The 11,291-nt window shown below is 49.7% G+C and overlaps 15 non-coding genes across 15 annotated transcripts; all 15 read left to right on the top strand.

Moving 5' to 3' along the window:
• Positions 1-622: 622 nt before the first annotated feature.
• Positions 623-695, top strand: Trnak-uuu. Its single transcript has one exon. It is a non-coding gene; the product is annotated as a tRNA-Lys (tRNA).
• Positions 696-833: 138 nt separating this feature from the next.
• Positions 834-915, top strand: Trnas-cga. The gene has a single exon. It is a non-coding gene; the product is annotated as a tRNA-Ser (tRNA).
• Positions 916-1,617: 702 nt separating this feature from the next.
• Positions 1,618-1,699, top strand: Trnas-uga. The gene has a single exon. It is a non-coding gene; the product is annotated as a tRNA-Ser (tRNA).
• A 1,182-nt stretch (positions 1,700-2,881) lies between these two features.
• On the top strand, positions 2,882-2,954 carry Trnak-uuu. The gene has a single exon. It is a non-coding gene; the product is annotated as a tRNA-Lys (tRNA).
• Positions 2,955-3,092: 138 nt separating this feature from the next.
• Trnas-cga lies at positions 3,093-3,174 on the top strand. Its single transcript has one exon. It is a non-coding gene; the product is annotated as a tRNA-Ser (tRNA).
• Positions 3,175-3,876: 702 nt separating this feature from the next.
• Trnas-uga lies at positions 3,877-3,958 on the top strand. Its single transcript has one exon. It is a non-coding gene; the product is annotated as a tRNA-Ser (tRNA).
• A 1,182-nt stretch (positions 3,959-5,140) lies between these two features.
• On the top strand, positions 5,141-5,213 carry Trnak-uuu. Its single transcript has one exon. It is a non-coding gene; the product is annotated as a tRNA-Lys (tRNA).
• A 138-nt stretch (positions 5,214-5,351) lies between these two features.
• On the top strand, positions 5,352-5,433 carry Trnas-cga. The gene has a single exon. It is a non-coding gene; the product is annotated as a tRNA-Ser (tRNA).
• Positions 5,434-6,135: 702 nt separating this feature from the next.
• Trnas-uga lies at positions 6,136-6,217 on the top strand. Its single transcript has one exon. It is a non-coding gene; the product is annotated as a tRNA-Ser (tRNA).
• Positions 6,218-7,399: 1,182 nt separating this feature from the next.
• On the top strand, positions 7,400-7,472 carry Trnak-uuu. The gene has a single exon. It is a non-coding gene; the product is annotated as a tRNA-Lys (tRNA).
• A 138-nt stretch (positions 7,473-7,610) lies between these two features.
• Positions 7,611-7,692, top strand: Trnas-cga. Its single transcript has one exon. It is a non-coding gene; the product is annotated as a tRNA-Ser (tRNA).
• Positions 7,693-8,394: 702 nt separating this feature from the next.
• Trnas-uga lies at positions 8,395-8,476 on the top strand. The gene has a single exon. It is a non-coding gene; the product is annotated as a tRNA-Ser (tRNA).
• Positions 8,477-9,658: 1,182 nt separating this feature from the next.
• On the top strand, positions 9,659-9,731 carry Trnak-uuu. The gene has a single exon. It is a non-coding gene; the product is annotated as a tRNA-Lys (tRNA).
• Positions 9,732-9,869: 138 nt separating this feature from the next.
• Trnas-cga lies at positions 9,870-9,951 on the top strand. The gene has a single exon. It is a non-coding gene; the product is annotated as a tRNA-Ser (tRNA).
• A 702-nt stretch (positions 9,952-10,653) lies between these two features.
• Positions 10,654-10,735, top strand: Trnas-uga. The gene has a single exon. It is a non-coding gene; the product is annotated as a tRNA-Ser (tRNA).
• The last annotated feature ends 556 nt before the right edge of the window (positions 10,736-11,291 follow it).

Genomic DNA, 11,291 nt, shown 5'->3' with positions numbered 1-11,291 from the left:
AACACATGCAAATGGCAACCTTCAACGTCAGCCGAAATAGACTGAAGATCTAAAGGTCCCTGGTTCGATCCCGGGTTTCGGCAGGTATTCGTTTTGATGCGACGCCAATGGAATTACTCTGCGTTTGTGATAATGCAACTACCGCTGACAACAAAAATGACTCTCTCCTGTAGCTGTTCTGGTTGTCTAGTGCATGCCATAAGAGGAACTCACTAGACAACTAACTCCCCTAGAAGCAAAAGAATTAAAAATATCCTACCGACTGCATTCCTTTTTCTGTGTCAGGTGGTGAAGAACGTCTTCAACGGAACCGTGAAATGAGCGAAAGCGTGGGAAACATTGCATTCGAAATGCTTGTGAATTTTCCAATTGCCCAGTGAGTGTCGACAAAACACGTAAATTCTCTGCTCCGACGTATGAGGCGTAACAACTAGTGCAATTTGTTGTTGCATCGTGTGCCAGCAGTCTTCGAGAGTGTGTTACGAGCTTAGCGGGATAAGTTTGTAGACAGCATGTAGGCGACGTTTTATTAGTAACGGCCCCATACAGCGATTGCACAACAGTAAAGGACATGAGTCAATGTATAGTTGTGCATTGTGGGAGGTTTTGCAGCCTCGTCCGAGCCCGGATAGCTCAGTTGGTAGAGCATTAGGCTTTTAACCTAAGGGTCCAGGGTTCAAGTCCCCGTCGAGGCGGAAATTTTAACACTTTGGTAGCGATTCGTCTGGTAGCGGTGGAAACGCTACGGAAAATAATGCAGTTACGCCGTTTACTGACACCACAGTGCTTTAAACGGTAGCAGTTGCATGTGTCGGGAGAACACCGCGCTAACGGCAGTCGTGGCCGAGTGGTTAAGGCGTCTGACTCGAAATCAGATTCCCTCTGGGAGCGTAGGTTCGAATCCTACCGGCTGCGTGCGATTTTGCGTACAGAGGAGCAAACATTTTCGCACACATGTGACATGCGTGGGCGAATGCGGGTGCAAACCAGTGACGCCATTCTCAACAAGACGAAAATTTCCGTTTTAAGAATACTGAGTTTTCGCGACGACCGCTGCTTACTGTGGCTATCGGTTCACCTCACACTGACACTGACGCTGGGACTGCAGAAAGCCGTCGCTGAGATCGTGAGTTCACAGATGTGCTCGAAAGTGATGGACAGAGCGAACATTTCATTTTCTTTTTAAGAATCGCAATTTCCATCACTCGAGTGCGGCCAAAGCAGTGGTGCAGCGTTTCTTTTCTTAAGATCTCGCAGCTGCTTGGAGGTATGTCGATCGTTTTAAGACGACAGAAAACTAGCGTCAGCGGTGCGTCAGTGGGAAGTCGGTGAAGTCGCCATTGGAGCCATAAGCCAGTAATTACGACATACGAATCACTCGCGCACCGCGCAGCTGTACGATAATGCTCGTGCGTGGGCCCGCATAGCTGAGTCGGTAGAGCGCTAGGTTTTCAACCAAAGGGTCCTGGGTTCAAGTCCCTGTCTGGGCGAAAATTAATACACTTTCGTAACGGCTAATGGAAACCCTACAGAAAAGAGTGAGGCCACGCCGTTTTCTGCCATCAGATTGCTTCTAAAGATGGCGGTTTCAGTTGTCGGGAGTCGCTTCCGCCACTGGCAGTCGTGGCCGAGTGGTTAAGGCGTCTGACTTGAAATCAGATTCCCTCTGGGAGCGTAGGTTCGAGTCCTGCCGACTGCGAAAATTTTCTCGCTCTCAAAAGGCGGACGTTCAGCTGCATCCTAGCAGTTGCGTCACTACTAAACACGTGGGTCACCAGCAATGTGCAGTGCTATTTGATCCAGGGCGCAGCGTTACAGTCGCGCCCAGAAGCCGCAGCTCATCTCCGCGTCTCACAGCCGTCCACCTGGTGTTAGTACAAGTGTCGCCTCACTGGGCAGTGCAGATGTGTCCATTTTAGCTTGCAGACGATGACGTGTAGCAATTTATGAGCTAACGCAAGTCGTATGTTTTACCGTGTGTATCTGCTAGATACTGCCTCTCATACGGTGGAGAGACTCACTCCTTCTTGTGTCTCGTTCTCCGCACACGAGTTGCCCCTGGCATCGATATAGCACGGGTTTTCTAGCGTCAGCGAAGTCAATATTACACGAATCGAGTCGACATGTTTGCTTGTTACGATGACGGAAGAAGAAGAAATGTGTGTGGAACTTCACTGCATCGGCTGCTCGCCTTTCAGCGCCCCTGTGTCTTATCAGACGAAGGTGACTGTGAAATTGGCAACGAGGCAGAGGTTAACGAACACATGCAAATGGCAACCTTCAACGTCAGCCGAAATAGACTGAAGATCTAAAGGTCCCTGGTTCGATCCCGGGTTTCGGCAGGTATTCGTTTTGATGCGACGCCAATGGAATTACTCTGCGTTTGTGATAATGCAACTACCGCTGACAACAAAAATGACTCTCTCCTGTAGCTGTTCTGGTTGTCTAGTGCATGCCATAAGAGGAACTCACTAGACAACTAACTCCCCTAGAAGCAAAAGAATTAAAAATATCCTACCGACTGCATTCCTTTTTCTGTGTCAGGTGGTGAAGAACGTCTTCAACGGAACCGTGAAATGAGCGAAAGCGTGGGAAACATTGCATTCGAAATGCTTGTGAATTTTCCAATTGCCCAGTGAGTGTCGACAAAACACGTAAATTCTCTGCTCCGACGTATGAGGCGTAACAACTAGTGCAATTTGTTGTTGCATCGTGTGCCAGCAGTCTTCGAGAGTGTGTTACGAGCTTAGCGGGATAAGTTTGTAGACAGCATGTAGGCGACGTTTTATTAGTAACGGCCCCATACAGCGATTGCACAACAGTAAAGGACATGAGTCAATGTATAGTTGTGCATTGTGGGAGGTTTTGCAGCCTCGTCCGAGCCCGGATAGCTCAGTTGGTAGAGCATTAGGCTTTTAACCTAAGGGTCCAGGGTTCAAGTCCCCGTCGAGGCGGAAATTTTAACACTTTGGTAGCGATTCGTCTGGTAGCGGTGGAAACGCTACGGAAAATAATGCAGTTACGCCGTTTACTGACACCACAGTGCTTTAAACGGTAGCAGTTGCATGTGTCGGGAGAACACCGCGCTAACGGCAGTCGTGGCCGAGTGGTTAAGGCGTCTGACTCGAAATCAGATTCCCTCTGGGAGCGTAGGTTCGAATCCTACCGGCTGCGTGCGATTTTGCGTACAGAGGAGCAAACATTTTCGCACACATGTGACATGCGTGGGCGAATGCGGGTGCAAACCAGTGACGCCATTCTCAACAAGACGAAAATTTCCGTTTTAAGAATACTGAGTTTTCGCGACGACCGCTGCTTACTGTGGCTATCGGTTCACCTCACACTGACACTGACGCTGGGACTGCAGAAAGCCGTCGCTGAGATCGTGAGTTCACAGATGTGCTCGAAAGTGATGGACAGAGCGAACATTTCATTTTCTTTTTAAGAATCGCAATTTCCATCACTCGAGTGCGGCCAAAGCAGTGGTGCAGCGTTTCTTTTCTTAAGATCTCGCAGCTGCTTGGAGGTATGTCGATCGTTTTAAGACGACAGAAAACTAGCGTCAGCGGTGCGTCAGTGGGAAGTCGGTGAAGTCGCCATTGGAGCCATAAGCCAGTAATTACGACATACGAATCACTCGCGCACCGCGCAGCTGTACGATAATGCTCGTGCGTGGGCCCGCATAGCTGAGTCGGTAGAGCGCTAGGTTTTCAACCAAAGGGTCCTGGGTTCAAGTCCCTGTCTGGGCGAAAATTAATACACTTTCGTAACGGCTAATGGAAACCCTACAGAAAAGAGTGAGGCCACGCCGTTTTCTGCCATCAGATTGCTTCTAAAGATGGCGGTTTCAGTTGTCGGGAGTCGCTTTCGCCACCGGCAGTCGTGGCCGAGTGGTTAAGGCGTCTGACTTGAAATCAGATTCCCTCTGGGAGCGTAGGTTCGAGTCCTGCCGACTGCGAAAATTTTCTCGCTCTCAAAAGGCGGACGTTCAGCTGCATCCTAGCAGTTGCGTCACTACTAAACACGTGGGTCACCAGCAATGTGCAGTGCTATTTGATCCAGGGCGCAGCGTTACAGTCGCGCCCAGAAGCCGCAGCTCATCTCCGCGTCTCACAGCCGTCCACCTGGTGTTAGTACAAGTGTCGCCTCACTGGGCAGTGCAGATGTGTCCATTTTAGCTTGCAGACGATGACGTGTAGCAATTTATGAGCTAACGCAAGTCGTATGTTTTACCGTGTGTATCTGCTAGATACTGCCTCTCATACGGTGGAGAGACTCACTCCTTCTTGTGTCTCGTTCTCCGCACACGAGTTGCCCCTGGCATCGATATAGCACGGGTTTTCTAGCGTCAGCGAAGTCAATATTACACGAATCGAGTCGACATGTTTGCTTGTTACGATGACGGAAGAAGAAGAAATGTGTGTGGAACTTCACTGCATCGGCTGCTCGCCTTTCAGCGCCCCTGTGTCTTATCAGACGAAGGTGACTGTGAAATTGGCAACGAGGCAGAGGTTAACGAACACATGCAAATGGCAACCTTCAACGTCAGCCGAAATAGACTGAAGATCTAAAGGTCCCTGGTTCGATCCCGGGTTTCGGCAGGTATTCGTTTTGATGCGACGCCAATGGAATTACTCTGCGTTTGTGATAATGCAACTACCGCTGACAACAAAAATGACTCTCTCCTGTAGCTGTTCTGGTTGTCTAGTGCATGCCATAAGAGGAACTCACTAGACAACTAACTCCCCTAGAAGCAAAAGAATTAAAAATATCCTACCGACTGCATTCCTTTTTCTGTGTCAGGTGGTGAAGAACGTCTTCAACGGAACCGTGAAATGAGCGAAAGCGTGGGAAACGTTGCATTCGAAATGCTTGTGAATTTTCCAATTGCCCAGTGAGTGTCGACAAAACACGTAAATTCTCTGCTCCGACGTATGAGGCGTAACAACTAGTGCAATTTGTTGTTGCATCGTGTGCCAGCAGTCTTCGAGAGTGTGTTACGAGCTTAGCGGGATAAGTTTGTAGACAGCATGTAGGCGACGTTTTATTAGTAACGGCCCCATACAGCGATTGCACAACAGTAAAGGACATGAGTCAATGTATAGTTGTGCATTGTGGGAGGTTTTGCAGCCTCGTCCGAGCCCGGATAGCTCAGTTGGTAGAGCATTAGGCTTTTAACCTAAGGGTCCAGGGTTCAAGTCCCCGTCGAGGCGGAAATTTTAACACTTTGGTAGCGATTCGTCTGGTAGCGGTGGAAACGCTACGGAAAATAATGCAGTTACGCCGTTTACTGACACCACAGTGCTTTAAACGGTAGCAGTTGCATGTGTCGGGAGAACACCGCGCTAACGGCAGTCGTGGCCGAGTGGTTAAGGCGTCTGACTCGAAATCAGATTCCCTCTGGGAGCGTAGGTTCGAATCCTACCGGCTGCGTGCGATTTTGCGTACAGAGGAGCAAACATTTTCGCACACATGTGACATGCGTGGGCGAATGCGGGTGCAAACCAGTGACGCCATTCTCAACAAGACGAAAATTTCCGTTTTAAGAATACTGAGTTTTCGCGACGACCGCTGCTTACTGTGGCTATCGGTTCACCTCACACTGACACTGACGCTGGGACTGCAGAAAGCCGTCGCTGAGATCGTGAGTTCACAGATGTGCTCGAAAGTGATGGACAGAGCGAACATTTCATTTTCTTTTTAAGAATCGCAATTTCCATCACTCGAGTGCGGCCAAAGCAGTGGTGCAGCGTTTCTTTTCTTAAGATCTCGCAGCTGCTTGGAGGTATGTCGATCGTTTTAAGACGACAGAAAACTAGCGTCAGCGGTGCGTCAGTGGGAAGTCGGTGAAGTCGCCATTGGAGCCATAAGCCAGTAATTACGACATACGAATCACTCGCGCACCGCGCAGCTGTACGATAATGCTCGTGCGTGGGCCCGCATAGCTGAGTCGGTAGAGCGCTAGGTTTTCAACCAAAGGGTCCTGGGTTCAAGTCCCTGTCTGGGCGAAAATTAATACACTTTCGTAACGGCTAATGGAAACCCTACAGAAAAGAGTGAGGCCACGCCGTTTTCTGCCATCAGATTGCTTCTAAAGATGGCGGTTTCAGTTGTCGGGAGTCGCTTCCGCCACTGGCAGTCGTGGCCGAGTGGTTAAGGCGTCTGACTTGAAATCAGATTCCCTCTGGGAGCGTAGGTTCGAGTCCTGCCGACTGCGAAAATTTTCTCGCTCTCAAAAGGCGGACGTTCAGCTGCATCCTAGCAGTTGCGTCACTACTAAACACGTGGGTCACCAGCAATGTGCAGTGCTATTTGATCCAGGGCGCAGCGTTACAGTCGCGCCCAGAAGCCGCAGCTCATCTCCGCGTCTCACAGCCGTCCACCTGGTGTTAGTACAAGTGTCGCCTCACTGGGCAGTGCAGATGTGTCCATTTTAGCTTGCAGACGATGACGTGTAGCAATTTATGAGCTAACGCAAGTCGTATGTTTTACCGTGTGTATCTGCTAGATACTGCCTCTCATACGGTGGAGAGACTCACTCCTTCTTGTGTCTCGTTCTCCGCACACGAGTTGCCCCTGGCATCGATATAGCACGGGTTTTCTAGCGTCAGCGAAGTCAATATTACACGAATCGAGTCGACATGTTTGCTTGTTACGATGACGGAAGAAGAAGAAATGTGTGTGGAACTTCACTGCATCGGCTGCTCGCCTTTCAGCGCCCCTGTGTCTTATCAGACGAAGGTGACTGTGAAATTGGCAACGAGGCAGAGGTTAACGAACACATGCAAATGGCAACCTTCAACGTCAGCCGAAATAGACTGAAGATCTAAAGGTCCCTGGTTCGATCCCGGGTTTCGGCAGGTATTCGTTTTGATGCGACGCCAATGGAATTACTCTGCGTTTGTGATAATGCAACTACCGCTGACAACAAAAATGACTCTCTCCTGTAGCTGTTCTGGTTGTCTAGTGCATGCCATAAGAGGAACTCACTAGACAACTAACTCCCCTAGAAGCAAAAGAATTAAAAATATCCTACCGACTGCATTCCTTTTTCTGTGTCAGGTGGTGAAGAACGTCTTCAACGGAACCGTGAAATGAGCGAAAGCGTGGGAAACATTGCATTCGAAATGCTTGTGAATTTTCCAATTGCCCAGTGAGTGTCGACAAAACACGTAAATTCTCTGCTCCGACGTATGAGGCGTAACAACTAGTGCAATTTGTTGTTGCATCGTGTGCCAGCAGTCTTCGAGAGTGTGTTACGAGCTTAGCGGGATAAGTTTGTAGACAGCATGTAGGCGACGTTTTATTAGTAACGGCCCCATACAGCGATTGCACAACAGTAAAGGACATGAGTCAATGTATAGTTGTGCATTGTGGGAGGTTTTGCAGCCTCGTCCGAGCCCGGATAGCTCAGTTGGTAGAGCATTAGGCTTTTAACCTAAGGGTCCAGGGTTCAAGTCCCCGTCGAGGCGGAAATTTTAACACTTTGGTAGCGATTCGTCTGGTAGCGGTGGAAACGCTACGGAAAATAATGCAGTTACGCCGTTTACTGACACCACAGTGCTTTAAACGGTAGCAGTTGCATGTGTCGGGAGAACACCGCGCTAACGGCAGTCGTGGCCGAGTGGTTAAGGCGTCTGACTCGAAATCAGATTCCCTCTGGGAGCGTAGGTTCGAATCCTACCGGCTGCGTGCGATTTTGCGTACAGAGGAGCAAACATTTTCGCACACATGTGACATGCGTGGGCGAATGCGGGTGCAAACCAGTGACGCCATTCTCAACAAGACGAAAATTTCCGTTTTAAGAATACTGAGTTTTCGCGACGACCGCTGCTTACTGTGGCTATCGGTTCACCTCACACTGACACTGACGCTGGGACTGCAGAAAGCCGTCGCTGAGATCGTGAGTTCACAGATGTGCTCGAAAGTGATGGACAGAGCGAACATTTCATTTTCTTTTTAAGAATCGCAATTTCCATCACTCGAGTGCGGCCAAAGCAGTGGTGCAGCGTTTCTTTTCTTAAGATCTCGCAGCTGCTTGGAGGTATGTCGATCGTTTTAAGACGACAGAAAACTAGCGTCAGCGGTGCGTCAGTGGGAAGTCGGTGAAGTCGCCATTGGAGCCATAAGCCAGTAATTACGACATACGAATCACTCGCGCACCGCGCAGCTGTACGATAATGCTCGTGCGTGGGCCCGCATAGCTGAGTCGGTAGAGCGCTAGGTTTTCAACCAAAGGGTCCTGGGTTCAAGTCCCTGTCTGGGCGAAAATTAATACACTTTCGTAACGGCTAATGGAAACCCTACAGAAAAGAGTGAGGCCACGCCGTTTTCTGCCATCAGATTGCTTCTAAAGATGGCGGTTTCAGTTGTCGGGAGTCGCTTCCGCCACTGGCAGTCGTGGCCGAGTGGTTAAGGCGTCTGACTTGAAATCAGATTCCCTCTGGGAGCGTAGGTTCGAGTCCTGCCGACTGCGAAAATTTTCTCGCTCTCAAAAGGCGGACGTTCAGCTGCATCCTAGCAGTTGCGTCACTACTAAACACGTGGGTCACCAGCAATGTGCAGTGCTATTTGATCCAGGGCGCAGCGTTACAGTCGCGCCCAGAAGCCGCAGCTCATCTCCGCGTCTCACAGCCGTCCACCTGGTGTTAGTACAAGTGTCGCCTCACTGGGCAGTGCAGATGTGTCCATTTTAGCTTGCAGACGATGACGTGTAGCAATTTATGAGCTAACGCAAGTCGTATGTTTTACCGTGTGTATCTGCTAGATACTGCCTCTCATACGGTGGAGAGACTCACTCCTTCTTGTGTCTCGTTCTCCGCACACGAGTTGCCCCTGGCATCGATATAGCACGGGTTTTCTAGCGTCAGCGAAGTCAATATTACACGAATCGAGTCGACATGTTTGCTTGTTACGATGACGGAAGAAGAAGAAATGTGTGTGGAACTTCACTGCATCGGCTGCTCGCCTTTCAGCGCCCCTGTGTCTTATCAGACGAAGGTGACTGTGAAATTGGCAACGAGGCAGAGGTTAACGAACACATGCAAATGGCAACCTTCAACGTCAGCCGAAATAGACTGAAGATCTAAAGGTCCCTGGTTCGATCCCGGGTTTCGGCAGGTATTCGTTTTGATGCGACGCCAATGGAATTACTCTGCGTTTGTGATAATGCAACTACCGCTGACAACAAAAATGACTCTCTCCTGTAGCTGTTCTGGTTGTCTAGTGCATGCCATAAGAGGAACTCACTAGACAACTAACTCCCCTAGAAGCAAAAGAATTAAAAATATCCTACCGACTGCATTCCTTTTTCTGTGTCAGGTGGTGAAGAACGTCTTCAACGGAACCGTGAAATGAGCGAAAGCGTGGGAAACATTGCATTCGAAATGCTTGTGAATTTTCCAATTGCCCAGTGAGTGTCGACAAAACACGTAAATTCTCTGCTCCGACGTATGAGGCGTAACAACTAGTGCAATTTGTTGTTGCATCGTGTGCCAGCAGTCTTCGAGAGTGTGTTACGAGCTTAGCGGGATAAGTTTGTAGACAGCATGTAGGCGACGTTTTATTAGTAACGGCCCCATACAGCGATTGCACAACAGTAAAGGACATGAGTCAATGTATAGTTGTGCATTGTGGGAGGTTTTGCAGCCTCGTCCGAGCCCGGATAGCTCAGTTGGTAGAGCATTAGGCTTTTAACCTAAGGGTCCAGGGTTCAAGTCCCCGTCGAGGCGGAAATTTTAACACTTTGGTAGCGATTCGTCTGGTAGCGGTGGAAACGCTACGGAAAATAATGCAGTTACGCCGTTTACTGACACCACAGTGCTTTAAACGGTAGCAGTTGCATGTGTCGGGAGAACACCGCGCTAACGGCAGTCGTGGCCGAGTGGTTAAGGCGTCTGACTCGAAATCAGATTCCCTCTGGGAGCGTAGGTTCGAATCCTACCGGCTGCGTGCGATTTTGCGTACAGAGGAGCAAACATTTTCGCACACATGTGACATGCGTGGGCGAATGCGGGTGCAAACCAGTGACGCCATTCTCAACAAGACGAAAATTTCCGTTTTAAGAATACTGAGTTTTCGCGACGACCGCTGCTTACTGTGGCTATCGGTTCACCTCACACTGACACTGACGCTGGGACTGCAGAAAGCCGTCGCTGAGATCGTGAGTTCACAGATGTGCTCGAAAGTGATGGACAGAGCGAACATTTCATTTTCTTTTTAAGAATCGCAATTTCCATCACTCGAGTGCGGCCAAAGCAGTGGTGCAGCGTTTCTTTTCTTAAGATCTCGCAGCTGCTTGGAGGTATGTCGATCGTTTTAAGACGACAGAAAACTAGCGTCAGCGGTGCGTCAGTGGGAAGTCGGTGAAGTCGCCATTGGAGCCATAAGCCAGTAATTACGACATACGAATCACTCGCGCACCGCGCAGCTGTACGATAATGCTCGTGCGTGGGCCCGCATAGCTGAGTCGGTAGAGCGCTAGGTTTTCAACCAAAGGGTCCTGGGTTCAAGTCCCTGTCTGGGCGAAAATTAATACACTTTCGTAACGGCTAATGGAAACCCTACAGAAAAGAGTGAGGCCACGCCGTTTTCTGCCATCAGATTGCTTCTAAAGATGGCGGTTTCAGTTGTCGGGAGTCGCTTCCGCCACTGGCAGTCGTGGCCGAGTGGTTAAGGCGTCTGACTTGAAATCAGATTCCCTCTGGGAGCGTAGGTTCGAGTCCTGCCGACTGCGAAAATTTTCTCGCTCTCAAAAGGCGGACGTTCAGCTGCATCCTAGCAGTTGCGTCACTACTAAACACGTGGGTCACCAGCAATGTGCAGTGCTATTTGATCCAGGGCGCAGCGTTACAGTCGCGCCCAGAAGCCGCAGCTCATCTCCGCGTCTCACAGCCGTCCACCTGGTGTTAGTACAAGTGTCGCCTCACTGGGCAGTGCAGATGTGTCCATTTTAGCTTGCAGACGATGACGTGTAGCAATTTATGAGCTAACGCAAGTCGTATGTTTTACCGTGTGTATCTGCTAGATACTGCCTCTCATACGGTGGAGAGACTCACTCCTTCTTGTGTCTCGTTCTCCGCACACGAGTTGCCCCTGGCATCGATATAGCACGGGTTTTCTAGCGTCAGCGAAGTCAATATTACACGAATCGAGTCGACATGTTTGCTTGTTACGATGACGGAAGAAGAAGAAATGTGTGTGGAACTTCACTGCATCGGCTGCTCGCCTTTCAGCGCCCCTGTGTCTTATCAGACGAAGGTGACTGTGAAATTGGCAACGAGGCAGAGGTT

Source organism: Schistocerca americana, unplaced genomic scaffold, assembly GCF_021461395.2.
Source record: "Schistocerca americana isolate TAMUIC-IGC-003095 unplaced genomic scaffold, iqSchAmer2.1 HiC_scaffold_647, whole genome shotgun sequence".
NCBI classification, from domain to species: Eukaryota; Metazoa; Arthropoda; class Insecta; order Orthoptera; family Acrididae; genus Schistocerca; species Schistocerca americana.
This window is presented reverse-complemented; position numbering and strand designations above follow the sequence as displayed.